General features: G+C 44.3%; 1 protein-coding gene and 1 long non-coding RNA gene across 2 annotated transcripts in view; one reads left to right on the forward strand and one right to left on the reverse strand.

Moving 5' to 3' along the window:
- LOC147668128 (zinc finger CCCH-type antiviral protein 1-like) overlaps positions 1-14,223 on the forward strand; it is a gene marked incomplete at its 3' end in the record, with an annotated part of 295,880 nt that overhangs the window by 250,710 nt on the left and 30,947 nt on the right. The gene's annotated exons all lie outside the window — the stretch shown is intronic.
- LOC147668129 (uncharacterized) lies at positions 1,710-8,436 on the reverse strand. Its single transcript, XR_015304151.1, has 2 exons — positions 7,613-8,436; positions 1,710-4,123 (listed from the first exon to the last, which is right to left on the reverse strand). It is a non-coding gene; the product is annotated as an uncharacterized LOC147668129 (long non-coding RNA).

Raw genomic sequence — 14,223 nt, forward strand, 5'->3', positions numbered from 1 at the left:
TAATGTGAGTTTGAAAACAGTGGGAGCGACACTGAGAAGAATTCAATGTTACAGTCTTCTGAATCCAATCAATACGAGGATTATGCCGCACTAACTATGGTATTACTAAAATAAGACTAAATTGTGGTGCATCTATGATGTCAAACGTAATGCGTTTACTATGGACAGGGGAACATTACATATTCAACTGTTCAGTTTGCTTTTGTATGGGCCCTGAAGTAAGTTCTTTCCCATCTACTGCGCGCACTATTTCCGGATGACTCTTGGTTCTAGTATTTAGTCCTAATTTGCTCACGAAATGAGTGTCAATAAAGTTGCCGGTGGGTCCTGAATCCAGTAATGCATTCACCACCCAAGAACACATGGGGTTATCTATAGCTGTCATTTTTACCTGAATGCACAGATGCCTACAGACCACGGTCAGGACTGTAGAGGCCAAACTAGAGCAAGCACCCGACAAACTGACCCTGTTGTTTATCGAGTGTCCTAGTATTCCGCTTGCAGATGTGTCGCAGCTACTTCAGACGCTTTTGTTTTTTAATTTATTGGGGCATGTGGGACATTCCTAAACAAAGTGTCCTGTCTTGCCTGTAATGGCTGGATTTTCTGTTTAGATGGGATCAGCCCCCAGGGGCCCCTGTGACCCAGCCAAAACGTACTCACCTTCCGTCCTCAGGACTCCTCTATATCCAGGCACCTGGTACCTACCTGAGGATAGGGAACTCGCAATATACAAGCTCATATTATTAAGAACACCACTAAATCTATAGGGATACTAAGAATACTCACTGATTACTAGGGATATCCATACCCTACACCACACTTATTTACATCAGTTGGTCTCGCGGCCACCCTGACCCAGACCGTTCTACCCTAGGGCAGATCTGACACACAATCTGGTGCGTCTACACACGTGGGTCTGCAGCCCCAGTGCTCTCCTTTTTCCAAATCGTTCGCGATCCTGCGAAGCTTCCACATTGGTAATCCCCCCCAATGCTCTCACTTACACACGGGCTGCAATCCGGCAGCCCTACACACTGGTAATCCTCCCCAATGCTCTCACTTACACACGGGCTGCAATCCGGCAGCCCTACACACTGGTAATCCTCCCCAGTGCTCTCATTAACGCCGCATATCAACGACGACCACATTCCTATGAACACCTATACATATATATATATATATATTGGGATATTATCTCAGCTGTCTACTCGGGATGAAACTACAATGATGACTTTGGATATGGTTCCGGATTATATAATGTACTCTCTGCTCTTGGCATCAAAGGTTCACTCACTCCCTATTTATGTGATCACCACTCACCTGATTGGGATTACTCATCCATTCATGCACCTGGCAATTACCTAGAAGCGCCGTTTACCTTTAGTGAACAAGAATAGGGATTACACACCAGTTAGTTATAAACTGGGGGTTATTTTATTATAGGATGGTGTACTAACTTAGTCCCTTGGTTGCAAGTCTCCTCTCCCCCTCACTATTACTTACCTGATCAGGGGTAGCATCTGTTCAAACAGCAATACTTACCAGGAAAGATTATTCTTACTGTATGAGGACAAAGATATACACACTATGTGCTAGAGTTGTTCTCTGATTTAAGCGCTCCTACCCCCCTCTTATCCATCAGTGGCTCAACAGCAACTGGCTTGAAGCCAGGATAACTTTATCATAAAATAACTCATGCACACTAATTCATTAATTAATGGGGTCATTTATTATTAGTACAACACAGATCTGACAAAGACTATAGGTAGAACACACCGCTTGAAAGAGAAGGATTACACATAACAGGAACACTTCGCTAAAAGGGAAAAGATTAAGTATAAATGTAGCTAATTCAGACTACCTCACCTATTAGAAGGAAGATTTCTCTCTCTGCCTCTGGTGGGATTAGGGCTCTCTCTCTGCCTCTGGTGGGATTAGGGCTCTCTCTCTGCCTCTCCCTCCTTCACCACATCACCACGCCTCTGGTTCAGTTGCTCCAGCTGACAGCCTTCTTTGATGCTCTCTGCACTGCTTTTCTCTCTCCTCATCTTCAGCAATCGTCTGCCTTCTTTCTCCATTCAAGAACTGCACTCTATTCTGCAGCTCCCAGCAGACATCCTCTCTCTCTCTGCAAGCTATTTGGAGCTCCAAGTTGTTCTGGGCTCCCAGCAGTCCTGTGCTCCAAGTTGTTCTGAGCACCACGCTGAACTGCACACCACGCTGCAATGACTTCCAAAACTGAACTGACCACTCCTCCTCTCCTGTAGCTCGCTATTATGGATTCCTCTCCCCTCATGGAAATTTCCACCGGAGGGCTGTCTCCTACCGAATTCCTGTGCCAGCTCCCAGGCTTCCACGCAACCGCAGTGGCCATCTGCTTGTTACGTCTGGGCCCAAGAGAAAAACACATTTCTCGGATAAGAAGCAGTCCTAACTGGATCTTCCCTCGAGCACAACAGCCTTAAGTGAAAACATTACCTTTGCCCTAAAAAGCCTCTCTGCTTCCATCAAGATGGAGTCTCTCTAGCTTTAGGCCTGAAAGGGGTGAAATGCTCCTTAGCTCTGTCAGAATACCTACATGAACCATACCAATATGTCTAATATGTCAAAGCCAATAGGCAATAAACAGGTTAAAGTCAAGAATAAAGGCATATTAAGCAGCTATCCTCTTCTAGGTCTGGAAAAAGGGCTTAAAAGGGCCAACACAGGCCAAGAAGGCCTATACTAGATGCGAGCAAGAATAATGATCTATTATCACTGCTAAATAAAGCCAAAAACCCTGCCATTACACTGCACCCTAGATCCTTATCTTGCGAGCATCTTATAAACAACAACAACCATCTAAACAAACATCAACATAATCTATCCAACATAGGCTAAGAATACCTATCCTAGATGTGGGCAAGATTAAGATCTATATCACTGCTAAATAAAGCCCAAAAAACTCTGCCATCCACCCTTAGATCCTTATCTTGCGAACATCTGACAAACAATAACATCTAAATAAACAAACATCAACACAATCTATCAACAAATCAAGACCTAAAAAACTCCCTAAAAACAATGACAACTCAAGAAAATTCCACCTGAAACTCAATTGTAGGGAATAGAAACCTAAAAACAAATCAAAGCACCCTTGACTTGAATGCTGAAACATATCTGAGATTGGATCTGATAACAACAGAAACTAACCAAAGCATCCTCAAACTAAAATGTGCCTCAACTTCTAATGATAACTGGTGAAATCTAGTGATGTAGGGACTTATGTGTTGAATGAAAACAGCAAGGGGCCTAAATGGGCCTACTTCGGACAACTTAAGGCTAAATGAGGCCTACCTACAGTTGTGAACTTAAAAACTAAATGTGTTTCAACTTCTAATGAGAGAACAAGAAAGGGCCTAAATGAGCCTTACGTACTATAGGCAACTTAAGCTAATGATGACTCATGAAACTATTGGTGTAGGTGCTAATATGTGAGATGAAAATAACAATAGGCCTAAATGAGGCCTACCTGCTGACATTTGTCAATTTAAAGTGAAATCTGAAAAATACAGTTGCAAGGTCTGGGCAAACATTAATACATAATCATACTAAAAGACACTCTACTCCGAACAATCCAAATTTAAGGTAACCACCCATTAATCAATCAAGGTGAAAATGTCTATAAGATAGCTGGTGTAACATCAAGCTTAAAACAACAAAAAACATTTTAAATCACACGGTGGAACACATGTGCGCACCATCATTGAAAAAAGTCCTTCATTTGGAAAAACTATAATAGGTGACATATTTTTTAAAAGTGGGGCCTGCTTGTAGTGATGTCAAAATTGCAGGCCAGGGAATTAAATAACTTAATCATAATAGGTGACGCGTTTTTTTTTAAAAGTGGGGCCTGATTGTCCAAGGTATTATTTAATGTCCAAATTCTTCAGTGTAGGCCACCACCCTGCATCCTGGACACTTCCTCCAATGTGGCCATCCATCACCCGGTCTGGTCTGGTCTGGTCTGGTCTGGTTCCATCATCCAAAACAATAAACTAAAATAATAACATGAAAATAAAAAGCTAAAACAAATAAAGGGAGTGGGCAGACGCACGCACGCACCCCAACTGCAGCCATCCTAGAAACAAGAGAACAAGTATCATTATTCTTGTAAAATAAAATTTTCCATTTAAAAAGCACCCCGGGTGCCTTTCATTATTGAAAAGGAAATATCCTAATTAATTAAAAACATACAAAATTTTAACTTTTAGTAACATTGAGTGGGGCCTAACATACCCTAATCCTAACTAAGCCAGTCTCACCCTTCTGGGCAAGAGCCATGCTACAGTGTGAAAAAAAAATTTGGAGTACCGCCCAAATGGTGACAGCATCAGCAGGGCACTGCAAGCCTCCCATTTTCCCTGATCAGAGTCTGAAGAGCCAGGCCACCCCGCCCTTAAATAAACAAGCCGTGCGCGGAAGAAAATTGGATTGTAGCCCATCATAACACACTGGGACGTGATCGAAACTTGCAGAATGAAAAAAAAAATTCGTCTGCGCAGACCAGCTGGTCTTGCCAAGGTCAAAAAACAAATTTCTCCTGCCTTATTTTGTAACTAACAGAAGCTCGAGTTTAACAAAAACAATTCTGTTACAGTGCATTGCCAATTAAAAAAGGTCCAATTTTTTTTAAAAAGACGTTTGTCCAACTAACTCAACTAAAGGCAAGGCATTTCACTTATTTAGGGTCCATTTGTCAAAGAGAAATAATTTGTAAAACAGCATAAAAATGCAAATACATTTCAACATTGTATTTAAGTTCACATTTATAAAAACATACATTTACATTTTAACATTTTCATTTCAAAGGCAAATAGTTGCCAGTCACTAATTAAAAGCACATGTTACCATGCACAGTCGGGCAAGATTTATTATTTTTAAAGCAGCACATTCCTGTCTAGATGGAAACCCCTCACAGAAATAATTAATGAAAACAGCTCGTAGCGTGCACTCTAACGGGCTATCTTTTTTAACATTTCACTCATTTTAAAAGAACATAGCTTTCTCCATAACGTTGATTTATAACCACATCAATTCCAAGGTGAACCCACACAAATACGTAGACGCATTTCAAAAGGAATGTGAAATGAACAGAACTCTTCTCAAAACACAAGATGTTACCTTTCCGTCAAGAAACTGACAAAGCACGTAGGCTGACCAAGGAACCAAAAAAAAAAAAAGTCAAAATCAAACCATCAAAAATCCTTAAAATAATTCACTGACTTCTATAGTCAGGTCAGATAACCATGCATGTTGACAGCATGTAAAAAATAAAGGCTGCCATCTCAACTCAAGATATTAACCCTTTGGCAGCTCAAATGGAAACATTTCCCAACGTCCATTTTTACATGGGAAAATCATTAGCACATTTCTTCACGTTTACAAATGACACGTACATATTTTCAAAAACGTTATCCCCAAGCACCCGAGAAAGATCCAGCTCTCTCCTGCCAAACGTAATGATAACATGCCCTGTCCAAGCCATGACCACATGGCGCTATTCACAAGCCATATTTACAAGACAAGCCTTTCACAAACAACATTTCCAAGGCGCAATGCACAAGGAACACAGCAGATCAACATGAGAACATGCACCTCACAAGTCACAAAAATATGGCGCTATTCACAAGTCATATTTACAAGACAATCTTTTCACAAACCATGTATCCAAGGCGCAATGCACAAGGAACACAACAGATCAACATGAGAACATGCACCTCACAAGTCACAAAAATATGGCGCTATTCACAAGTCATATTTACAAGGAGCTATATTCAAAGAACTCCACAGATCATAGAACAATGAACACATTTCACATTGCACAGCATAAGCAGATGCAGCAAGCAATTGAAAGGGCAATTTAAAAGCATTTTTTACACACATGTATACAATTGGACCATCACAAAGATGTAACTGGCTTCCTCATGTAATGTCATCCTTCAACTCTGACAGTTTAAACACCAAGATGAAAACCATTCCTTCCACCCTGAATAAGCCAAATGCCATGATGTAATACAATCTCCTCACGCTGCAACTGTTCAAGCCAATAGGTCTAACAGGCTACATAAACTGCAACATTAAGCCAGATGGAACTAGCGTTCAGGGCACTCCCTCAGAACACATGGGCAACTCTCTAAGCACATGGCCAGGCACACAGAGTTCGTAAACTGTCCGACTACGCCAAAATGTAATGTTTGGCGCTCAGGGCCCTCCCACACAACACATGGGAAACTATCCAAGCACATGGCCAGGCACACAGAGTTCGTAAGATGCCGACTACGCCAAAATGTAATGGCTGGATTTTCTGTTTAGATGGGATCAGCCCCCAGGGGCCCCTGTGACCCAGCCAAAACGTACTCACCTTCCGTCCTCAGGACTCCTCTATATCCAGGCACCTGGTACCTACCTGAGGATAGGGAACTCGCAATATACAAGCTCATATTATTAAGAACACCACTAAATCTATAGGGATACTAAGAATACTCACTGATTACTAGGGATATCCATACCCTACACCACACTTATTTACATCAGTTGGTCTCGCGGCCACCCTGACCCAGACCGTTCTACCCTAGGGCAGATCTGACACACAATCTGGTGCGTCTACACACGTGGGTCTGCAGCCCCAGTGCTCTCCTTTTTCCAAATCGTTCGCGATCCTGCGAAGCTTCCACATTGGTAATCCCCCCCAATGCTCTCACTTACACACGGGCTGCAATCCGGCAGCCCTACACACTGGTAATCCTCCCCAATGCTCTCACTTACACACGGGCTGCAATCCGGCAGCCCTACACACTGGTAATCCTCCCCAGTGCTCTCATTAACGCCGCATATCAACGACGACCACATTCCTATGAACACCTATACATATATATATATATATATTGGGATATTATCTCAGCTGTCTACTCGGGATGAAACTACAATGATGACTTTGGATATGGTTCCGGATTATATAATGTACTCTCTGCTCTTGGCATCAAAGGTTCACTCACTCCCTATTTATGTGATCACCACTCACCTGATTGGGATTACTCATCCATTCATGCACCTGGCAATTACCTAGAAGCGCCGTTTACCTTTAGTGAACAAGAATAGGGATTACACACCAGTTAGTTATAAACTGGGGGTTATTTTATTATAGGATGGTGTACTAACTTAGTCCCTTGGTTGCAAGTCTCCTCTCCCCCTCACTATTACTTACCTGATCAGGGGTAGCATCTGTTCAAACAGCAATACTTACCAGGAAAGATTATTCTTACTGTATGAGGACAAAGATATACACACTATGTGCTAGAGTTGTTCTCTGATTTAAGCGCTCCTACCCCCCTCTTATCCATCAGTGGCTCAACAGCAACTGGCTTGAAGCCAGGATAACTTTATCATAAAATAACTCATGCACACTAATTCATTAATTAATGGGGTCATTTATTATTAGTACAACACAGATCTGACAAAGACTATAGGTAGAACACACCGCTTGAAAGAGAAGGATTACACATAACAGGAACACTTCGCTAAAAGGGAAAAGATTAAGTATAAATGTAGCTAATTCAGACTACCTCACCTATTAGAAGGAAGATTTCTCTCTCTGCCTCTGGTGGGATTAGGGCTCTCTCTCTGCCTCTGGTGGGATTAGGGCTCTCTCTCTGCCTCTCCCTCCTTCACCACATCACCACGCCTCTGGTTCAGTTGCTCCAGCTGACAGCCTTCTTTGATGCTCTCTGCACTGCTTTTCTCTCTCCTCATCTTCAGCAATCGTCTGCCTTCTTTCTCCATTCAAGAACTGCACTCTATTCTGCAGCTCCCAGCAGACATCCTCTCTCTCTCTGCAAGCTATTTGGAGCTCCAAGTTGTTCTGGGCTCCCAGCAGTCCTGTGCTCCAAGTTGTTCTGAGCACCACGCTGAACTGCACACCACGCTGCAATGACTTCCAAAACTGAACTGACCACTCCTCCTCTCCTGTAGCTCGCTATTATGGATTCCTCTCCCCTCATGGAAATTTCCACCGGAGGGCTGTCTCCTACCGAATTCCTGTGCCAGCTCCCAGGCTTCCACGCAACCGCAGTGGCCATCTGCTTGTTACGTCTGGGCCCAAGAGAAAAACACATTTCTCGGATAAGAAGCAGTCCTAACTGGATCTTCCCTCGAGCACAACAGCCTTAAGTGAAAACATTACCTTTGCCCTAAAAAGCCTCTCTGCTTCCATCAAGATGGAGTCTCTCTAGCTTTAGGCCTGAAAGGGGTGAAATGCTCCTTAGCTCTGTCAGAATACCTACATGAACCATACCAATATGTCTAATATGTCAAAGCCAATAGGCAATAAACAGGTTAAAGTCAAGAATAAAGGCATATTAAGCAGCTATCCTCTTCTAGGTCTGGAAAAAGGGCTTAAAAGGGCCAACACAGGCCAAGAAGGCCTATACTAGATGCGAGCAAGAATAATGATCTATTATCACTGCTAAATAAAGCCAAAAACCCTGCCATTACACTTGCCACAATAACGACATTGGTTAAGTTTTCGTCTTTTGTCTTTCTCCTCTTTTGACAGAGGGCCTCGAATAGTACCAAATCTGCATTGGTTCCAGAGGATCTAGTTTACTGACCAACTCTTCTCTTTAAACACTAATATCTTATGGTCAGTTCTCCCTCTTTCTCCTTTGCATTCTGACAAACAGTGATTTAATTTCACCACCAAATCAATAAACTCACGGATATCATCTGGAAGTTCTAAAATTTGCATCACCATATCTTTTAATTCGTCCATCAATCCTCTATAAAAGAGAGAGACTTTTGTCATGAGGCCAATTAGCTTCTTTTACTGTGTTGCTATGATCATAGATTTTGTGGCCTCTAGTTCCGATTGACCTAACGCGTTTAAGTATACGTTTATTAAGAGAAGTGAATTGCTGTTTCCCTTGTCCCTTTTTCCTTCAATTAAGAGTGCTGCAACTTATTAAAATCAGTGTTAATAATCCTTACTGTCAGTTGTTTTGTGTGCTTAACATCAGTCGAGATCCCACCTGACGGTATTCCGTAGCGGTTGTTTTTAGTGGCTAATTTATGGAATACAGCATATCCTTCCAGGTGTACTGGTTCCGTAGCCCAGGTTTCTTGTAGGCATATAATGTCACCCTCTGGCAGTTTGTTTATTGCTGTGACTTGTGTAAGAGCTTTTCGTAGTCCTGCCACATTCCAAGAGACAAATTTGAGGGTGTGTGTTGTCTTTTGAAGTAGCCCCGATGTGCCAGTATTTACCGATGTTGGCAATTTTATCTCGGGGTTCACCCGATGTTCCCCATAAGAATTAATAATGAGTTATTTTTTGTCAGGTATGATAAGTGTTATTCTCCCTCCATCAACTTTTCTGGGGTGCATCTTCTTTTATTAATCTGTTTGTGGTTGTTTCCCCCTGTGTTCTAATTGATATACTTAGGGTTTTATAGTTCCAATCTGATTGTGTGTTCGGGGTACCTTTCAGTATACTTTGGGGATGTTCCTTTGCTTTCTTTGTATGGGTGGCAGTGTTTGATGGTTCAAGTAAAATTAAGGGATATTTTTCCTGATACATAAGTGTTATCCCCAATTTTGGAAAATTTATTTTTCCACGAGCAATGCTTCTGGGATATGATGGTTTATCCAGGTCACTACTGTGTTTTCCTTAGTGGGATCTTTCTCCCTTGGTTCAAAGTGAACACTCACCATGTCTGCACTTGTTATACTGGACAGTAATGGTATATGTTGAAGAAGCCTCAGTAAGTGGCCCCTATTTAAGATGTCATACCTGCCCTTTGATTTGTAGAGTGGTTGAAAGATGCTTAATGTTGCGTGTCTTGTGTCATCCAGATGGAGATTGCCCATCACATTGTGCAATTGTTTGGTTCCCTTGGGCGTTATTTCTCCTGAGAACTTGGGTGTGATGTCCTGGGATTGCTTCTTTCCTTCCTCCATTTTATCTTTGGAGTGCTTGTTTAATTTTTTGTCCAAGGAGATTACTTTTGTATCAAGTGTGTTCCTCTTTGATCAGCACACACGCCCTGACCTCCACCAACTACATCCTCCTCGAAGACCTAAACGTTCACTTTGAGAACAACAACAAGAACAACTCCACAACCCTGATCGATAACCTCCCCAACCTCGGACTGAAGCAACTCGTCACAACGCCCACCCACTCTGCCGGCCACACGCTCAACCCCGTCTTCTCCTCAAGCCTGCACCTCTCCGTCAGCCACACCACCGAACTCCTTTGAACCAACCCCTGCTGCATCCACTTCACCTTCCAGAAGCCCCCCGCACCCAACAGATCCCCTGCCGCTGCTGGAGCAAAATCACTGAAGACCAACTACACGCAAACCTCGGTCTCAGCCCACCCACCGAACCCTCCAACACCGACGACGCTGCCCACAGCCTCAGACGCTGGTTCAACGACTGTGCGAACACCCGCGCCCCGCTGAAGAAACCCCCCGCCCACAGAGACACCAGCAAGAGGGCCAGCTGGTTCACCCCAGAACTCCTAGCCTCCTAGCAAGCCTGCCGGAAACTAGAGAAGAAATGGCACAGTGAAGAAACTCCGGACAACCACGCAGCACAAAAGGACGCCATCCGCAACCACCACCACCTCATCAGGGCGGCCAAGAGAACCTTCTTCAAAGACCACCTTGACAACAACGCACACAATAGCAAGGAGCTCTTCAACATCGTGAAGGAACTCTCCAACCCCAGCTCCAACACCAACAACATCGCGCCGTTGCAAGCCCTATGCGACTCCCTCGCCAACTTCTTCCACTGCAAAATAGCAGACATCCACAACAGCTTCAACACCCAGACAGCCCCAACAGACAGCAACACAACAGACCCTCTGCACACCATCGACCACGACCCCCTGCTAGCCTGGGTCACCGTGAGCATCAATGACACCATCAAGACCATGCGCACAATCCGCTCCGGCCCTCCTTCAGAACCATTCCCGCACCACGTCTTCAACAAAGTAAGCAGCTCCATTGCACCCCACCTGCGCAACGTCATCAATCTCTCCCTTGGGACCGCGACCTTCCCAGAGATCTAGAAACACGCCGAGATCAAGGCCCTTCTCAAAAAACCTAAGGCAGACCCAAGAGACCTCAAGAACTTCCGGCCCATCTCTCTGCTCCCCTTCCCAGCCAAGGTCATCGAGAAAACAGTCAACAGACAGCTAACCCGATACCTCGAATAAACAGAATCCTGGACCCTTCCCAGTCAGGGTTCCGCAGCAACCACAGCACCGAGACGGCCCTCATCGCCGCCACCGATGACATCAGGACCCTGCTGGACAACGGCGAGACCGCAGCACTCATCCTCCAAGACCTCTCTGCCGCCTTCAACACAGACTGCCACCGCACACTATGCGTACGCCTCCACGCCGCAGGGATCTGAGACAAGGCTCTGGATTGGACCACCTCCTTCCTCTCCGGCAAAACCCAGAGCGTCTGCCTCCCCCCATTCTGTTCCAAAACCTCAGAGATCATCTGCGGCGTACCCAAGGGATCCTCCCTCAGCCTGACGCTGTTCAACATTTACATGGCCCGCTCGCACACGTAGCCCGACAGCACGACCTCAACATAATCTCCTACGCCGACGACACTCAGCTGATCCTCTCCCTCACCAAGGACCCCATCACCGCCAAAGCCAACCCCCACGAAGGAATGAAGGCGTCGCCGACTGGATGAAGACTAGCCATCTGAAGCTGAACTCGGACAAGATGGAGGTTCTCATCCTCGGCTCCAACACCTCAGCCTGGGACGACTCCTGGTGGCCGATGGCACTGGGGGCAGCCACGACATCCACTGACCACGTCCGTAACCTGGGAATAATCCTCGACTCAATGCTCTCAATGACCAAGCAAGTCAACACCATCTCCTCCTCCTTCTTCAACACCCTCCGCATGCTCCACAAGATCTACATATGGATCCAGACAGATACAAGAAAGACAGTCACCCAGGCCCGCGTCAGCAGCAGACTCGACTATGGAAACGCCCTCTAAGCGGGAGCCCCGACCAAGCTCATCAAACTAGTACAACGCATCCAAAACGCCTCGACGCGACTGATCCTCGACGTACCACGCCACGGCCACATCAACCCCCACCTGAGAAACCTGCACTGGCTCCCTGTCAACAAGAGGATATCCTTCAAGCTCCTCACCCACGCACACAAGGCACTCCACAAGACCAGCCCAGCCGACCTCAACAGACGACTCTCCTTCTACATCCCCAACCGCCGGCTACGCTGCGCCGACCTCTCACTCGCCACCGTCCGCGCATCTGAAGAACAACTACTGGTGGGAGATCCTTCTCCCATCTCGCCGCCAAGACATGGAACACCCTCCCACTGAGCCTACGACAGACCCAAGACTTGCTGACCTTCAGGAGGATACTCAAGACCTGGCTGTTCGATTAGCTGCGCCCCCCCCCAGTGCCTTGAGACCCTCGCGGGTATGTAGTGCGCTTTACAAATGATTGATTGATTGATTGATTTGCTCCCTCCGCTTGTTCGAGTTTCTCCTGTATTTTCTCTGGTAGTCAGATCGGGTATATATTTTGTCGTCTCTGGGCCGTCTCTTAACTGTTTGTTTGCTTTTGGTAATTTGGTAAAGATTATTTTTTTGTACATCATGTTTTTGATCTTGTGTTTTTATACTGGTTCATTTGAGGCATTTGTTGGCTGCCCCCAACTTTCCATAATGTGTGTTTTCTGTTCTTAATTTTTTCTTCATTGGTCTTTTCAGGTTCAGCTGTGTTGGTTGTATTAGTGTTTCCTGTTGGTCCTCCATTTTCAGTTTTTTTTGTAATGGCTGTTTGATGATTGACAAATGCTGAATCTATATTTATGCATGCCTTGCTTGGTTCCTCTTTTGTGGTATTATGCCTTGGCCGTGCAAGTGTATCCTTGTGCTTGTCACTGGTTACTCTAATCTTTAGATCTTCAATGAGAGTGATCAAGACTTCCGGGAGTGTTGCTAATTTATTAATTGTTGGGCTACAGGCACACTCCGTATTTAGTGTGGTTGCATAGACCTGAGCTCGCATAATTAGAGAGTCGAGATTGGCCAATTTGTGGTCGATCCCTGTATTTGCATTAGCCATAATATTTAGCAGATCTACTTGCACATCCATTTTGTTAGATTGATAATTCAGCGACTCCAAAGTGAGTTGTGATGTTTTAAAGAAAATATCCCACATAGTTCCTGAGTCCATTACTGGCACTGTATTCATTATTGTTACTGAGTCGTGTATCTCAGGACTTTGACACAACTTTGTACTTTTGGGGAACTGTTTTAGTGGTGATGGTGTTAAAATTTGTGTAGTTCTTTCTAGCTCCCGGGTGTTTTGTCATGCTTCCGCCTGGTATACTTGTTTTAGTGTTCGATTGATGATTTTTACCAGTAACTCAATTGGTTGTTGAGCATCGGTTGGATGGTGATCATCAGTGCTTATAAATTGCTCTTGAGTTTTTTGCAAAAGTGGACTGTCGGACTCCTCTTGTAGATATTCGATTGGGGAACGTTCTTGAGTCATTTAAGTCTTTTGAGTCACTTAAATCATGTTGGTCATTTAAATCATTTGAGACATTTGTCTTAAGTATATCTTTGACTTGTGTATCCCTTGCTATTCTGTTCTTTGTTGTTAAAATTGGTACCGGTAATTGGTTTACTCCATCATGAATATTATGCATTGTTCCTGCAGGGTCTTTTAGGAAGTCGACCTTGCTTGGTGCATTGTTTATTCTTACAAAGATTGGAAAGACTGGCAAGATTAGTGTTTGAAGCTTCCCTTACTTTTTGCTTTGTTGTTTCTAGCCGTTGGTCCTTGTGTTTTTCTCTTCCTTTACATTGGAGGGAAGGGCACTCTGTCTGATCCAGACCTCATACTTCACCTTTTTTTAATTTTTGTATTGTTGTTTGATTGTTGATTAATTGGCTATTTAATTGTTTATTTATTTAATAGTTATTAGTTTGATTAGTTGACCAAACCTAGAGAGGTGTCACAGACTGTCCAGATTGTTAACCAGATAGCGACCCTGCTCCTAAGGTTCCTGACCCCTGACACAAAAGTAGCTGCCTTTCCACAACCTCCTGCACACTCCTCCTAACCCCCCCTCCCCACCCCGCACCACCCACTCACTTTCTTTGCTTTCTGTGTCTCT

The sequence above is a fragment of the Lissotriton vulgaris genome, unplaced genomic scaffold, assembly GCF_964263255.1.
Source record: "Lissotriton vulgaris unplaced genomic scaffold, aLisVul1.2 SCAFFOLD_2847, whole genome shotgun sequence".
Classification (NCBI taxonomy): Eukaryota; Metazoa; Chordata; class Amphibia; order Caudata; family Salamandridae; genus Lissotriton; species Lissotriton vulgaris.